General features: G+C 37.3%; 1 protein-coding gene across 9 annotated transcripts in view; it reads right to left on the bottom strand.

Annotated features, from left to right (window-relative positions):
• The window catches only part of LOC141432186 (CUGBP Elav-like family member 1), a 531,549-nt gene that overhangs the window by 14,261 nt on the left and 503,937 nt on the right, over positions 1-13,351 (bottom strand). The gene's annotated exons all lie outside the window — the stretch shown is intronic.

The following is a 13,351-nucleotide window of genomic DNA, read 5'->3' as shown; positions in this document are numbered from 1 at the left end:
GCAAAACTTATTTTTTAGTTCAACTTACGTACACAATAAATCTAGTTCGATAAGTATTAGTCCGAGAACATTAGTTACCTATGTATATTGGTAGGCACGTCAGTACTTAGGAGTACCAGCAAATTATCAAGGAATTTAATAATTAAGTCATTTTTATGTACATTTTTTTACTACAATCATGCTTAACAAGTATATAAACAACGTGAAACCTAGACTAGACATTTTAAAGCGAATTATCATTGCAAGAAGTCTTGAATACGTACGTATTACGTAAAGATGGTAAATGCCCGATACGTTGACGATTACTTGTTCACAAACAATTGCCGTTTACTATTTACCATCAACTTCCACATATTGCAGCGAGCAAATTCGATCTCACCACGTCACGACAACGCGCGACGTCACTTCCCCAGAGGCGTCGCAAATTGAAAATAAACAAACAAATCCGCCGCCGGCCAGCACGGCTAATAAAACTTGCTGCAACTATAGCGTATGTCCAAAATTTCAGTTGCTGGATAAGGACATTACGCTGTTAAACTGCAGAAACCAAAGGCATCCGCATAAGTGAACCGTCAGTCAATCTTGACGAGTCTTTTTATTGAAAAACGTTTATATAAAAACATGGCAGTAACTATTACTTATGATATCAAAAGCATGTAAATGATCATATGTCCTTGCTAATTAATTACATATAATTATTTGCTGTGACTTATTTTTCAAAAGTGTTTTTCAATAAAAAGACACGTCAAGATCGCTTACCTTCTTTATAATGCAAAAAAAATGTAGTATAAAACGTGATAGAAGTTAGCCATGGGACTCTACCTCAAAGAGAAACCCACAAACAAAAGCAAATGGATTCAAGTCATTCGACGGAAGATAACGTTTGTTGCCAGTAAGCAAGTATCTCCTGTGTGGATGCTTAAAACTTCCCAGCGCTGATGTTGCACCGGGAATTCGAGCTCAGAGGTTACAAAGTTTGTATTTGTTCTTGTTTACGTATAGACGTTGCATTGTTCCGACCTAAACCCAACAGGTATGCTCGAAATAATGTTTTAGCTAATATATCACATGAAAAGCTTTATCGTGACAATCTCAGGGATGCATTACGAAATCTTTATCTTTATATAGTACAAAATACCTAAAGTTGCTTCCCGTCGTCTGTCCGTATGTATGTACGCTTAGATCTTAAAAATGCGCAACGGTTTCTAAAGAGGTTTTCAGAATCAGTTTAAATGTACAATATGCACATAAAACTAGCGACAAGCTTGGCTTCGCGTGGGTATAGTTTTCGGAAAATGTAGGTATTTGATTATAGGCCATATTTTTTAAATTGTATCAGTGCAAAGCCGGGGCGTATCGTTAGTATGCACAAAAGTAACAGACGTTTCCAAGTGGCATGTAACATTTATGCAGTGCGACGCGGCCACGGGGTAAAGTGCATTGTACATTCGAGGCATTGGTGTCAGAGATCCTCGTGTGATCCTGAAATATGTACTGCTCGATCCGATGCTCGGGGTTAAGCGCGAATTTACGACCCCGCCACCGACCATAAAGCATATTTCCCTCCGTGCATGCGAAGACTTGTAGAATTTTTAAATTCAAGAACGCTACCATAAAAATGTAGGTCGTAAGAAACTTACGAAAACAAATAGCAGGAACCTATCACATCGTCTACATACCTATAGTATACAGCGTATACAATGCAGTGAGTTTTACGCGTAAAATTCAACATTCGGAGCTTTGAAACCCCGCGGGGGCGAGTCCTGGCGAAATTGAAAAGGTACGAAGCGGAGGCCCGCCTGCTACAAATATTTCATGCCCGCAAAATCAGCACGCTCGTGTGGAGATTAGCATGAAAATGGCGCGAGAAAACGAGCCTTTGCGAGTGAAAAACTCAACGGATCTCGTACAACAGTGCTGCGTAATTCGAAGCTCTTCTCGCGCTTTAGACGTGTGTTTAAATTTGTGATCAACGCGCGTGAAACATTCTTTGCGTCTCTCGCTGGAATCAATTCGCTTGATATTTTTGATAACGCTTGATTAAGTACGCAGTACTTTAGGTATGAATAATGTGTTATGTAATAAGATGTTTTCTAAAGGAGCAATGAGAGTTCAACATTATTCTGTAAGTAGGTAGGTATATGTTACTAAACTTCATCTGCTGGCTTCGGTTCGTTAATGCCGTCTCCGTGCAAAATTTAATGTCTCCAGACTTGGCGTTCTAAATTTCAGGATTTTACATGCATATGTCTTGATGTTATTTAAAAAATTCTGTACTCTACATAAGGACCAAATTTCACCCTAATTAGTCCAGCTGTTTTAATGTGCAAGGAGCACAATCACACACACGCACAATTTTTCGCATTTATTACAAGTTTGTAAGTCATGGTTTCTAAATTTGCAAACATTTTTTTACCCCTTCTTGGTATTCGTTTGAAATGAAATTTAGCATAAGTATTCGGTAATAGACAATAATCTGATAGTAGAATTCTTATTGATTTAACCAGGATCGTCTTCGCAGGACGGAACTCTTCAACGGTTAATGGCACCGAGTTGAAATTTGGTATGAAAATGTAGTTTGATAACAATGCAAGTACAGTTAACAAAAATCACATTAAGCAAAAAAAGTTGTATTAAACATGTTTTTTTTATATAATAGTAGGATTTATCAGACGTGTTGAATTGAATTTACAGTTCTTATGTCAAAGCGCTCTCATTTTAAAATAATTTTGAAATCACAAACGCCGTATCTTTGTATAGTCCATTACATGACTTACCGAAGCGAAAAAGCTACTCAAATATATCCCGACACAATTCTATTGTCACCGGTGTCGAGATATTTTCGAGTGCCTTCTTCGCTTCAATATTGGACGGTGACTTAAGTCAATACCTACGTAGGGTAACACCGACCATCGCTTCTCTTCTTTACTTCTTTCGCATACTTCAGACTTACATCACAATTTAAACTTAAATTTAAGACATAGTGTAGTGAAAAAATACATTGATTTGAATCCGGTGGATGTAAGTGATGAGTTGTCGTTCATTGTAGAGTTTGAAAGGGATGACGATGATAACAATTTGATGTCAATTGTCCCATGAAAATTATTTATTAATTTATTTATTTGGATCTAACTTAATAGTTTCAAACAATCTCATGTCTTTTTAAATATTAACTGCCTAATAAAATTATCAGTAGGTTAGGTATATTACTCCTTGCCGTTTATCGGCTCCTGCTATGAATACGCACAGAAAACGACGATTTGATCTTTTTCTCTATTCATTACGTGCTCTGCTAGATAGCCACTTTGCAGCAAGCATCTTAACCGCTCAATGAACAGGAGAAACGCTCACATGTCACTGATAGCACGCAGACAACACCTATGCGACAGTAGGAAGGCATAAAAGGAGCATTCTGTGCCACTGCGAATAACTAAATAGGTATTGTATGCGATCGGTCCCAGGTGGTGTATACTGTTAGCTATACGCTATTGTGTCATGTTTATGTTTATTGCGACCGTAATTTACATTCATATTAAAAGTAATTTAAGTATGTTAGTGTTGAGAATAGCTTATCTCACGTTTAATTGGGTAACTTCTTGGTTAAAAAAATATTATTGCATTTAGTCCGCCAGTTACATTATTAGGAATGTATTGAATACGCATTTTTTCTTTTGTCAATCAAACAAAAAGCGGCCAAGTGCGAGTCGGACTCGCCCATGAAGGGTTCCGTAGCAGCAAGTAACATATTAAAAATAAAACTACTTACATGGTAATGTACATCATATATATTTTTTTTAGTTTTTCATTGTCTTATTTTAGAAGTTACAGGAGGGGGGACAAACATTTTACCACTTTGGAAGTGTCCCTAGCGCAAACTATTCAGCTTAGAAAAAAACGGTATTAGAAACCTCAATATTATTTTTGAAGACCTATCCATGGATACCCCACACGTATGGGCTTGATAAAAAAAAAATTTGGAGTTTCAGTTATAAATATGAGAAATCCCCAAAGTTAATTGTTTTTTTTTTCTACTTTTGTGTGAAAATCTTAATGCGGTTCACAGAATACATCTACTTACCAAGTTTCAACAGTATAGTTCTTATAGTTTCGGAAAAAAGTGGCTGTGACATACGGATGGGCAGACAGACATGACAGATCCATAAGGGTTCCATTTTTTGCCATTTTGCTACGGAACTCTAAAAAATGACAAAGATGAGGCGCGTTAAAGTTAGGAGGTGGGGCATCCGCGCGGCGTAACGTCACGCACGACCCACGCGAATCATGCGCGAATCTTTAACTGGCTATAATATAATAATGGCGTTACTTTACGGAGGTCCATATCAATGAACTAAAAATAGGCGTCTAATATTTTCTGACAATCTAAGTGAAGGACTAATTGGATTTTTTTAGGACAGTCGCCTATTGTGACGGATGGAATAAATAGTTGTTAACTCAGTGGTAAAAAAGTGAAAATGAATCAAATATTACACTAAATATGTTGCCTTTATTAATTTGAAATAGTGTGGCCTTCTATCAGTAATTGATTTTTAAAATACGCCTCTACATAGAGGTACATACAAACAAGCAAACTTACAAAGTTTAACCGCTTGTTATTATGCATTACCTAGAATCTAGATTCTAGATGAGAAAGGCTGAGTGGGTATTTGATAGCATAAATATTTATCTAATTTATGGAAAATCGCATTCTCGTGCGTTATTCCAATAATTTCATTAAGCGTCCGGCGGCGGCTGAGCGAAATTGCCAAATAATTATATTTTGAACCAAAATATTTTTACTAACGGCAACATCGTAATCTAAATTCAATCGTAAAAATTGGCAAGCAAATTGACGTTCGGAGCTATTAATTTGATTTGTAGACCGAATGATTGATAATTTATAACAGTCGAGTTAGCAAAAATTTCATCAAAAATATCCGAACACGCTTCTATGCCGTTAAGCATACCGCTTACGCTTTTGCGTAAAAAATGGGAGAATCAAAATTATGAAAGTAAATCATGTCATGTCTTCATCTTCATTACAATGCACATAGGCGGGTAATTAAAGCAGTCACGACTGGACAGGGACAGGCTGTTAAGTTATATCGGCCCATTATAAAAGCAGAAAAGAGCGTCAACTACTAATTAGAATATTTAAAGTGAATCGCCACTCAGAGTGGAAGCTGCGATCTGTTTAAATGCGCAGCTAATTGTGTACTTAGCGCAAATACCGTTTTAAAATGCAGGGTTGTCGACTCTCTGAAACTAATCTAGTCTGAGAGACGCTGATGTAGACCCGCTTTGGCGGGAAAGTAAGGCCCTATAGGCCTGATTTTTATATATCTTCTTCTTCCGTTGGCGCTACAACCCCTTGTGGTTCTTGGCCTTTTCTACAATCATTTTTTTCTCCTCCAGTTCTTTCTCCATCTTCCTTCAGTTATCGCGGTGCCTGGCGACCTGCTTCCAGTCGGTAAACTGCCCCCCTCACAAGATTCTCTTTCACACAATCTCCCCAAGGTTTTTTGGGCTGCCTTTGGGAATTTTTGTTGCGGCATCTATTTTGTGATAATTTTTACAGCTCTCGTGTCCGGTATCCTTTCCTATTAATATTAATGACATTTTTTAAATAATTAATAGTAATGTTTTGCTTTTCTTGCATCGAGGGTTAAAAAAATGTGGCAACCTTATATTAACGGTTTAAGTGGCCCGTCTCTACTACAGGCAACGTCGGTTAACCAATTTACATAACCTGAAGTCCCCTTGTACTACTATAATGAATTGCGAGCTAACGAGCGCCGAGCGTAGCGAGTCCCCGCTTGCCGGTTCTTTTCAGGACTGAAATGAACACTCTCTCAAGATGTGGCTGGTATGAACGGGGCGTTTGTCATTAGTCCGCGTTAAAAGAGGTTAATATGAATGAACATAATAGTGGTAAACAGAGTTTTTAAACAACTTTGTACCTACCGGGTTGCCTAGGAATTCTGACCACTACCCCACAACTTTTATTGTACGATGTAAAAATAGGGGTGTTACAAGTATGAACTCAAATAGATGAACCTCTTTTGATGTATATCGAATTTCATATAAATCGGTTCAGTGGTTTAGACGTGAAAAGGTAACAAACAGCCTTACACACTTTTGCATTTATAATATTATTACGTATTAGTGAGATGATTAGGTATCCTATTAGAACAAATATGCTCACAAAATTAGTAGCTTTTCCTATATGAGTTGGCGCACGGACCTAAAGTTACCTACGAAGTTAGTAATTTAACACATTAACGTTCATTCAATACAAAGTAAAACGCCATTTATAGTTCCACATATGCTACATGGAACTGTCATTATAGTAGTGTAAGATTCAACTATAATTATAATAACACACCTCGCTGTTTATTTTAATTTACCTAATTTAGACTTGGATAGAAACTTACACATGAGGTTATATCGTACACAGCCCTTTGTTCAAACAAACACTTGCAAGTAATATTACAAAAGATAATTTCGCCTTTGTAGGTTCATGTATCTCAATAACTGTCAATTGTGTTTTTTTTTCCTTATTTAACAATAAAAGGTTTACACATACATACGCATTAATTACCGTAAATAATTTTTGATGCTTTTTTAGCTATCTATTCAATTTTATAGCACCTACATAAGAGTTGCGGCCGACCTACTTTTTTTTCACTCTCCCTTTATCACTTAGTTTTCTGTCAAAATGATTCAGAGAAATTGTTGAAGTATTGTACATATATACTTAATTATGAAAAAAGAAGGTACCTACTTGAGCAATATGTTGCTAGACAATAGTACGGCGTTCCTTACCTTATGTGTAAGTTTTTATTTCAGTTACATTTTGATCGATTAATAGATATTTAGTTGTAAAACTTTGCGCTTGGATCTTAAGCTATAAAGGTAATCTCGAAGTTCACACAAACTATAAATGGTCTCATGGCTGGTTAGACGTCATAGTAAACAATAAGTTACCATCATCCTAAAGCAGTAGGTATAGCAACGGTTAAAACAGGTTTCCATACAAATTAATTATATTTTATGAATACCTCATCATCATCAGCTGGAAGACATCCATGTTGAAGACGGGACTTTGTAACAGAACAAAAAGTAGCCCGAGGAAGATCCAGGAAGTGGTGGAAAGATTGGCCTAAGGAAGATTTGAGGAATACTCAGGAAAACATGTGGTGAACGGAGGTCAAAGATAGAGCGAAATGGAAAATGATTGTAGAATTCAAGACTCCCAAAGGGTTATAGCGACGCCGGAAGTAAGTTCAATAAACAGAAATGAAGCAGAACTGTTTTTACTCTTTACTGATATGCACCTGAATTATTAAACTACGCAGTCTAGAATTTGCTGAAACAAATGGAACATAAAAAAGAAATGTACACGCCAAATATACCTACCCTTGCCAAAGTTTTTTTTTTCTACCTGGCAACAATCTGTATGAAACATCGTCCTTCAGTGTCCTTTACGTGCTGCCTGCCAAGTGCGTTTGCTTGTTCGCCAGGACAATGTGTCGTTAAACCGAAGTTATGAGACGGGGCCGTTTTATGTGACATAGACAAGGTAGAGTTTCTGTCAAAACAAGGTCACGGTATTCTTAAAGGGGGTTAATTAAGGTTAGTGTGTGAGACATCATTAATATGGAGATGAATTCAGGGTTAAAATAAGTGACCGTACAATGTTCAAATTTAAATGTTTAGCTAGCAAGTTGGGTTGGTTGGTGCTACGAGTACATCGTCACAACACATGTTTTTCCAAATTATTTTATAAATGACAGTTACATACAAAAATACAACCTAATTGAGAAACTCCTCCTTTTTTATTTCGATACAAAACAAGTTTAAGCTACACAATACTTATGTGTCGCAATTTTTAAATATCATATTGGTATAATTCTTAAGAATGCCAGAAATTTTTCTGTACGCAAAAACAGAATTTATATGGGACTTAAATTATTTTTCTAATTTGTAACGTCAACTTGTCTTACAAGGATGTCTATAAGAGAAATGTCTTTACGAAGGGCTTTTCTTAAGTTACTTACATATCTTATATACAATTTAGTTTCAGCCCTAGGACCAGGTCATGATCAGATGTTTTTAGCGAAGACTTGGATTTACGCATGTTCATGTATCCAAGTCGGTACGTCAGTTAGTTCATCACTTAATCGAAAATATACTCGATATTCCAAACTTTTTACGACAGCCTTGGTAATGATAGAAAATCCCATGCCCATTTTGACTGCAGCCTAATACCCACACAAGGCCATAACAGACGCTAAGAGGTTGTGCACACACTGCCGGCACCATGACATAGTGGCACACATTAATATTGGACGCGACATCCCATCTTGGGTACACGACTTTATTTTACGCTCGAAATTGCAATGTTCACAAGTGAGAAAATGTAGGAGGAAATTCATTGATAAAATATCAAAAGATTTTATTGTTATGGAATAATCTTAGTTTTAGAACAAATTAATTACTTATACAGTGTGTTACCGTCCAGCCAGATTGACAAGTAATAATCAAAGTATCTGTCGGCTGTCATTTACACTTGTCAATTAACTTTGCTGTAAATTTCTGGCAATAGTAATTTTGTTAGAAAGTTAACAAAGTCTGAATTCAAGTTTATTAATTAAATTAATGTCATGTTTAAGTTACAGAAATACGTTACTATAACCTCCCTTAAAAAAGCTTGGCTGCCGGTAACGCACTAGGCAAAAACGGCATATTTGCATAGTTATAAGATAATAATAAAAAATCTAATTAATCCGTCAGCTGTTAGATTAACACAAAATATTTCACACGTATTAGGGTTCCGGAGCCAAAATGGCAAAAACGGAACCCTTATAGTTTCGCCATGTCTGTCTGTCTGTCCGTCCGTCCGTGGCTTTGCTCAGGGACTATCAATGCTAGAAAGCTGTAATTTTGCACGAATATATATGTAAACTATGCCGACAAAATGGTACAATAAAAAGTATTTTTTTTACGGTACCTCCCATAGACGTAAATTGGGGGTGATTTTTTTTTCTCATCCAACCCTATAATGTGGGGGATCGTTGGATAGGTGTTTTAAAAGTTTGCTGAGACGATTTTTCGATTTATTGATTTTTTTGCGAAATATTCAACTTTAAAGTGCAAATTTTCATTAAAATCGAGCGTCCCCCCCCCCTCTAAAATCTAAACCGGGAGGGTGGAAAAATTTGAAAAAATTCAGGATGGTAGTAAGTACATCAAACTTTCAAGGAAAACTATAACGGCTAAGTTTGCTTGAGAATTATTAGTAGGTTTACTCTTAAATAGCAACCTAAGGTATAAAATATACCTAAACTTGGAAGATTCCGTATAAAATACGAAATTCTTAGAAAAATATTACTTAATTTTTTCGTAATAGCTACGGAACCCTATTTTGGGCGTGTCCGATACGCTCTTGGCCGGTTTCTTTTACGATTAACCATTTTGGTTAACACGAGAACCCAATGAAATAATACTTATGAAAACTCAAGCAACATCAAATGTCAAATGTGACGTGACGTATTTTTTTTTATTTTGTCTGCTTGCGCTTGGGGGCCAGAGTTTGTGAGCCCCACCGATGCCTGTGTGGTAAGGAAGTGGATCATCGAGGCCGCCACGGTTTGTCATGTGTGCTGGCCGCTTATATCGACATGGTGCGCTAAATGACCTCATCCGTCGGGCCCTCACTACCGCATCAATTCCAGCAACTCTAGAGCCATGCGGTTTGTTGAGGGACGACGGAAAAAGGCCGGATGTGCCACCTTAGTGCCTTGGACTTTGGGACGAACTCTGGTGTGAGACGCGACGTGTGTCGACACTCTTGCCGCGTCTCACATCCAGAGCACCGCTTTCAGAGCTGGGGCGGCTGCTGAACAGGCTCAGATAAACAAGCGTCGCAAATACTCAACTTTAACAAACTATCATGAGTTTGCGGCGCTTGCTTTCGAGACAATAGGACCATGGTCTTAAGACACATATTTTTTTTTACCAAGGACTTATCTACTCGTCTGGTTTTGGCCTCAGGCGACCCCAGGGCTGGCACTTACCTCTCGCAAAGATTAGGAATAACAGTTCAGAGAGGTAATGCTGCCAGTGTTTTGGGGTCAATGCCTGAGGAAGAAAATTTGGATGACATTTTTATTTTGTAACATTAGTTTAGTTTATATATAGTTATAGTTTTGGATTTTAGCTAGTATTTTTGTCAATTAAACAATAAATGTTGAAAATATAACCAGTTAAAGTTCTTCGTCACATCACGGGTCCCACTCCACAACCTTGACGCGCTTCATTTGTTTGTTTGATTGACAAAAGGAAACATATGTGTCCAATATTTTTTGATAATCTAACAGAACATCGAATAATATTATATTATATATAATAGTAGGGCCGACCTAGGCCTTATGTAATTATGATATCCTTCTAATCTAAGCTAGAGCATCCATACTAATATTATAAATGCGAAAGTGTGTGTTTGTATGTTTATCGACGTGATTATTGGCATAGAGATAGTTTATGGGCCAGAGAGTGACACGGGATACTTTTTATCCCGGAAAAATGCATGCCGAGGGAACAGCGCGCGATAACCGAATTCCACGCGGGCGAAGCCGCGGACAAAAGCTAGTTTACTATATATCTATGCTTCATTGCTCTACCTATATTTATCAATAAAAATCGCAATTTTACCTACTTACTATACGTCTATGCTTCATTGCTCTATTTATCTAATCTGTTGCGTAAACCATAGACAAACTCTAACCACTTTTTAGGCCCCAGATTCAGACAAAAACCGCTTCGCCTTTTTCACCGTTTCCCAGCTTTCAGTCGAATCGAAAGCAAGTCAAGTTCATTCGAACAAAAAATGATCATTCAGAAAAAGCCAGACGACCTGTTGCGCGAGTAAACTTCGGATGGAATCAACTGCCTAATGAACCTCTGCTAATAGACATTACGCGGTTGTTTTAAAAAGTTTTCAGCTCAGACAATTGAAGTTCCGCTTCTTTTATTTCATTTGGGAATTGAGATTTAACAAATGAAACAACATGTTATTTGTTTTTATTAGCAACGCGCTCGCTCAACGGAATTCAAGATTTTTTTGAAGGGAAGGGATAAATTGTCCTTGGAACTATCCTAAATGTTTTTTTCTAAGACTGCATTTATACCATGAAGTTTGTAGTTGTTCCAATGTCAGATATATTTCGGTATACTCAGCGCCAGTTTTATCTACCATTCGGTAAAATCAGTCAAACTTATTGCGTTTGTAAACTCGGCTTTGAAAAGTATAATGCCTGTATAATCTGCCACATAACCGCAATTCGATACTTAAAGTAATTTTATTTCATAGAACTGAGACAGTATTGTATAACGCGCGAAGGCTCGCAATCGCATTCACCATCTCTGTCTATCCTCAACCTAAACCGTTTGACAGAAAGAAGTGAAAGCCATTGTGATTTAGACAGAATCTAGAAGTAGTCTTAAGTCCTGTCAGGAGTTGAGATGACCTTTAGAGTGCGTTGCAGAGTGGACACCAACGGGCAGGGGCAGCGGCGCGGCGAGCGTATTTTCTTTTCATTGCTCGGCTGAGTCACTACCCGCATATTGGTTACTTCGTAGAACACGCAATGTAACAGAGAAACGCTTCGCCCAGTACGCGACCTTAAAACAATATGATGGCCTTTGGTCAATGCGTTAAAATGAACCCCCACCAAAACTATTCCAACCGCAACCAAGTTGAGTTAAACTCATAAAAACGAGTTGTAAACGCGTTGCGGATTGCTTATTTCACACTAAAACGGCCATAATTCGACCCGCGTTAGTTGAAGCTGCGGGGAAATTGTTTAAACTCGTAAACATGGTTAGAGTGTACTTTGTACGTTTGTTTAATTCCCGAGTCGCCTTCTAGTTCGCAATTAACCGTGCTTAAACGTTATAGAGACATTAGAATGAACGTTAAACGTGCACTTGCGCGTACACGTTTAAATAGTAATTGCTCTGTGATTTGTGTAATGATAACGTTCAAAGACGTTCTAGACTAGCCCTGTTAGGGATTTGTTTGTCGCGCTGTGGTTTTCATATTAAATTATCATCGTTAGATGATTAATTTTGACAGAAAGAAAAGAAAAAATTAAAGAAAATACATGTATTCACAAATCCATAACAACAATACTATTACTCATAGACAACACAAAGGATAGAGTGTGTCATTACATTACGGGTGCGAATCGGACACTGGCTCAGCATAATGCTGAAGCGTTAAGACACCCCTCGCTGATAATGTTTGAATGCAGGGTGAAATTACTATTATCACCTGTTACATCGCTTTCTCATTCGGACATTTTAAGGGGCTACCCGAGGTTTTCATCGATTTTTGACAAGCTTTGTATCGTATCTCCTACTTTTGCACTACAGATAGAATAAGAAGTCAAACGGCTATCGGTTCTCCAATCTTTTATCTCCATTTTTGTCTACCGGATTTTGAAAAAAATGAATACTTAATTTTGTATGTTTTTTTTAAACATTGTCTGAAAAAACACTTATTTCGTATCTCTATTCACGTGAAAGATCTAACATATACGAAATCTACCTACATATTTGGCTTCGTCTTTGACGTCTCTAAAAACTGGTCGAGGGTTTTCATTTGAAACTAATTAACACAAAAGTTATAGCCAGAAAACGAGTTGTTTGGCCTAAAATTGTTCAACTTTGATGCCAAATATCTCGAAAACAATGAACTTTGAAGTAAATATGGGATACACTATTGCTTAAAGCCGTTGTTGTTAATATAATAAGCTACAAAAAACATTAGAAAACTAAGGAATTCAGATCGAAGGTCATTGGGGCATGGGATCCCCTGTGAGAGGTACATATCTAAGTTCAGCAGTTGGTTGTATATTTACGTTTGACTTAACAACTCTATAATTTTTTTCGGATTTTAGTTAACAAATGTTTCCCTATATTCACCGATATTGAGAAAGCAAAGGTGCATCAACACTTTCAGTTGAAAATTCCGATGACCGATTCCAAAAAACCTTTACGGTGGCGTTCAGACACACAAATACCTTCCGAAAAATTGTGGAAGAATTTGAAGACATCCAATATATGTCACATATCATAATCAATTCCTTAGTGTTGAAAAGATTTATAGAAATAAGCTGTAAGTTGCTCCCAACTCATCAAACCGCAGTCCATGCCTCAAATGCGCCCAAACAAAAGCACATTAAAAAAACACGCATTCCTCTTTCCGCAAGTTTCCAAATTAAATTTCCAACCGAGCGACTGCGGCACGGGCACGCATATTTGCGAGCTTCCGCTGTTTCCGCTCCCG

The sequence above is a fragment of the Choristoneura fumiferana genome, chromosome 10 (genome assembly GCF_025370935.1).
Source record: "Choristoneura fumiferana chromosome 10, NRCan_CFum_1, whole genome shotgun sequence".
Taxonomy (NCBI): domain Eukaryota; kingdom Metazoa; phylum Arthropoda; class Insecta; order Lepidoptera; family Tortricidae; genus Choristoneura; species Choristoneura fumiferana.
Note: the sequence above shows the minus strand (reverse complement) of the source record. Positions and strands in the feature narration are given on the sequence as shown.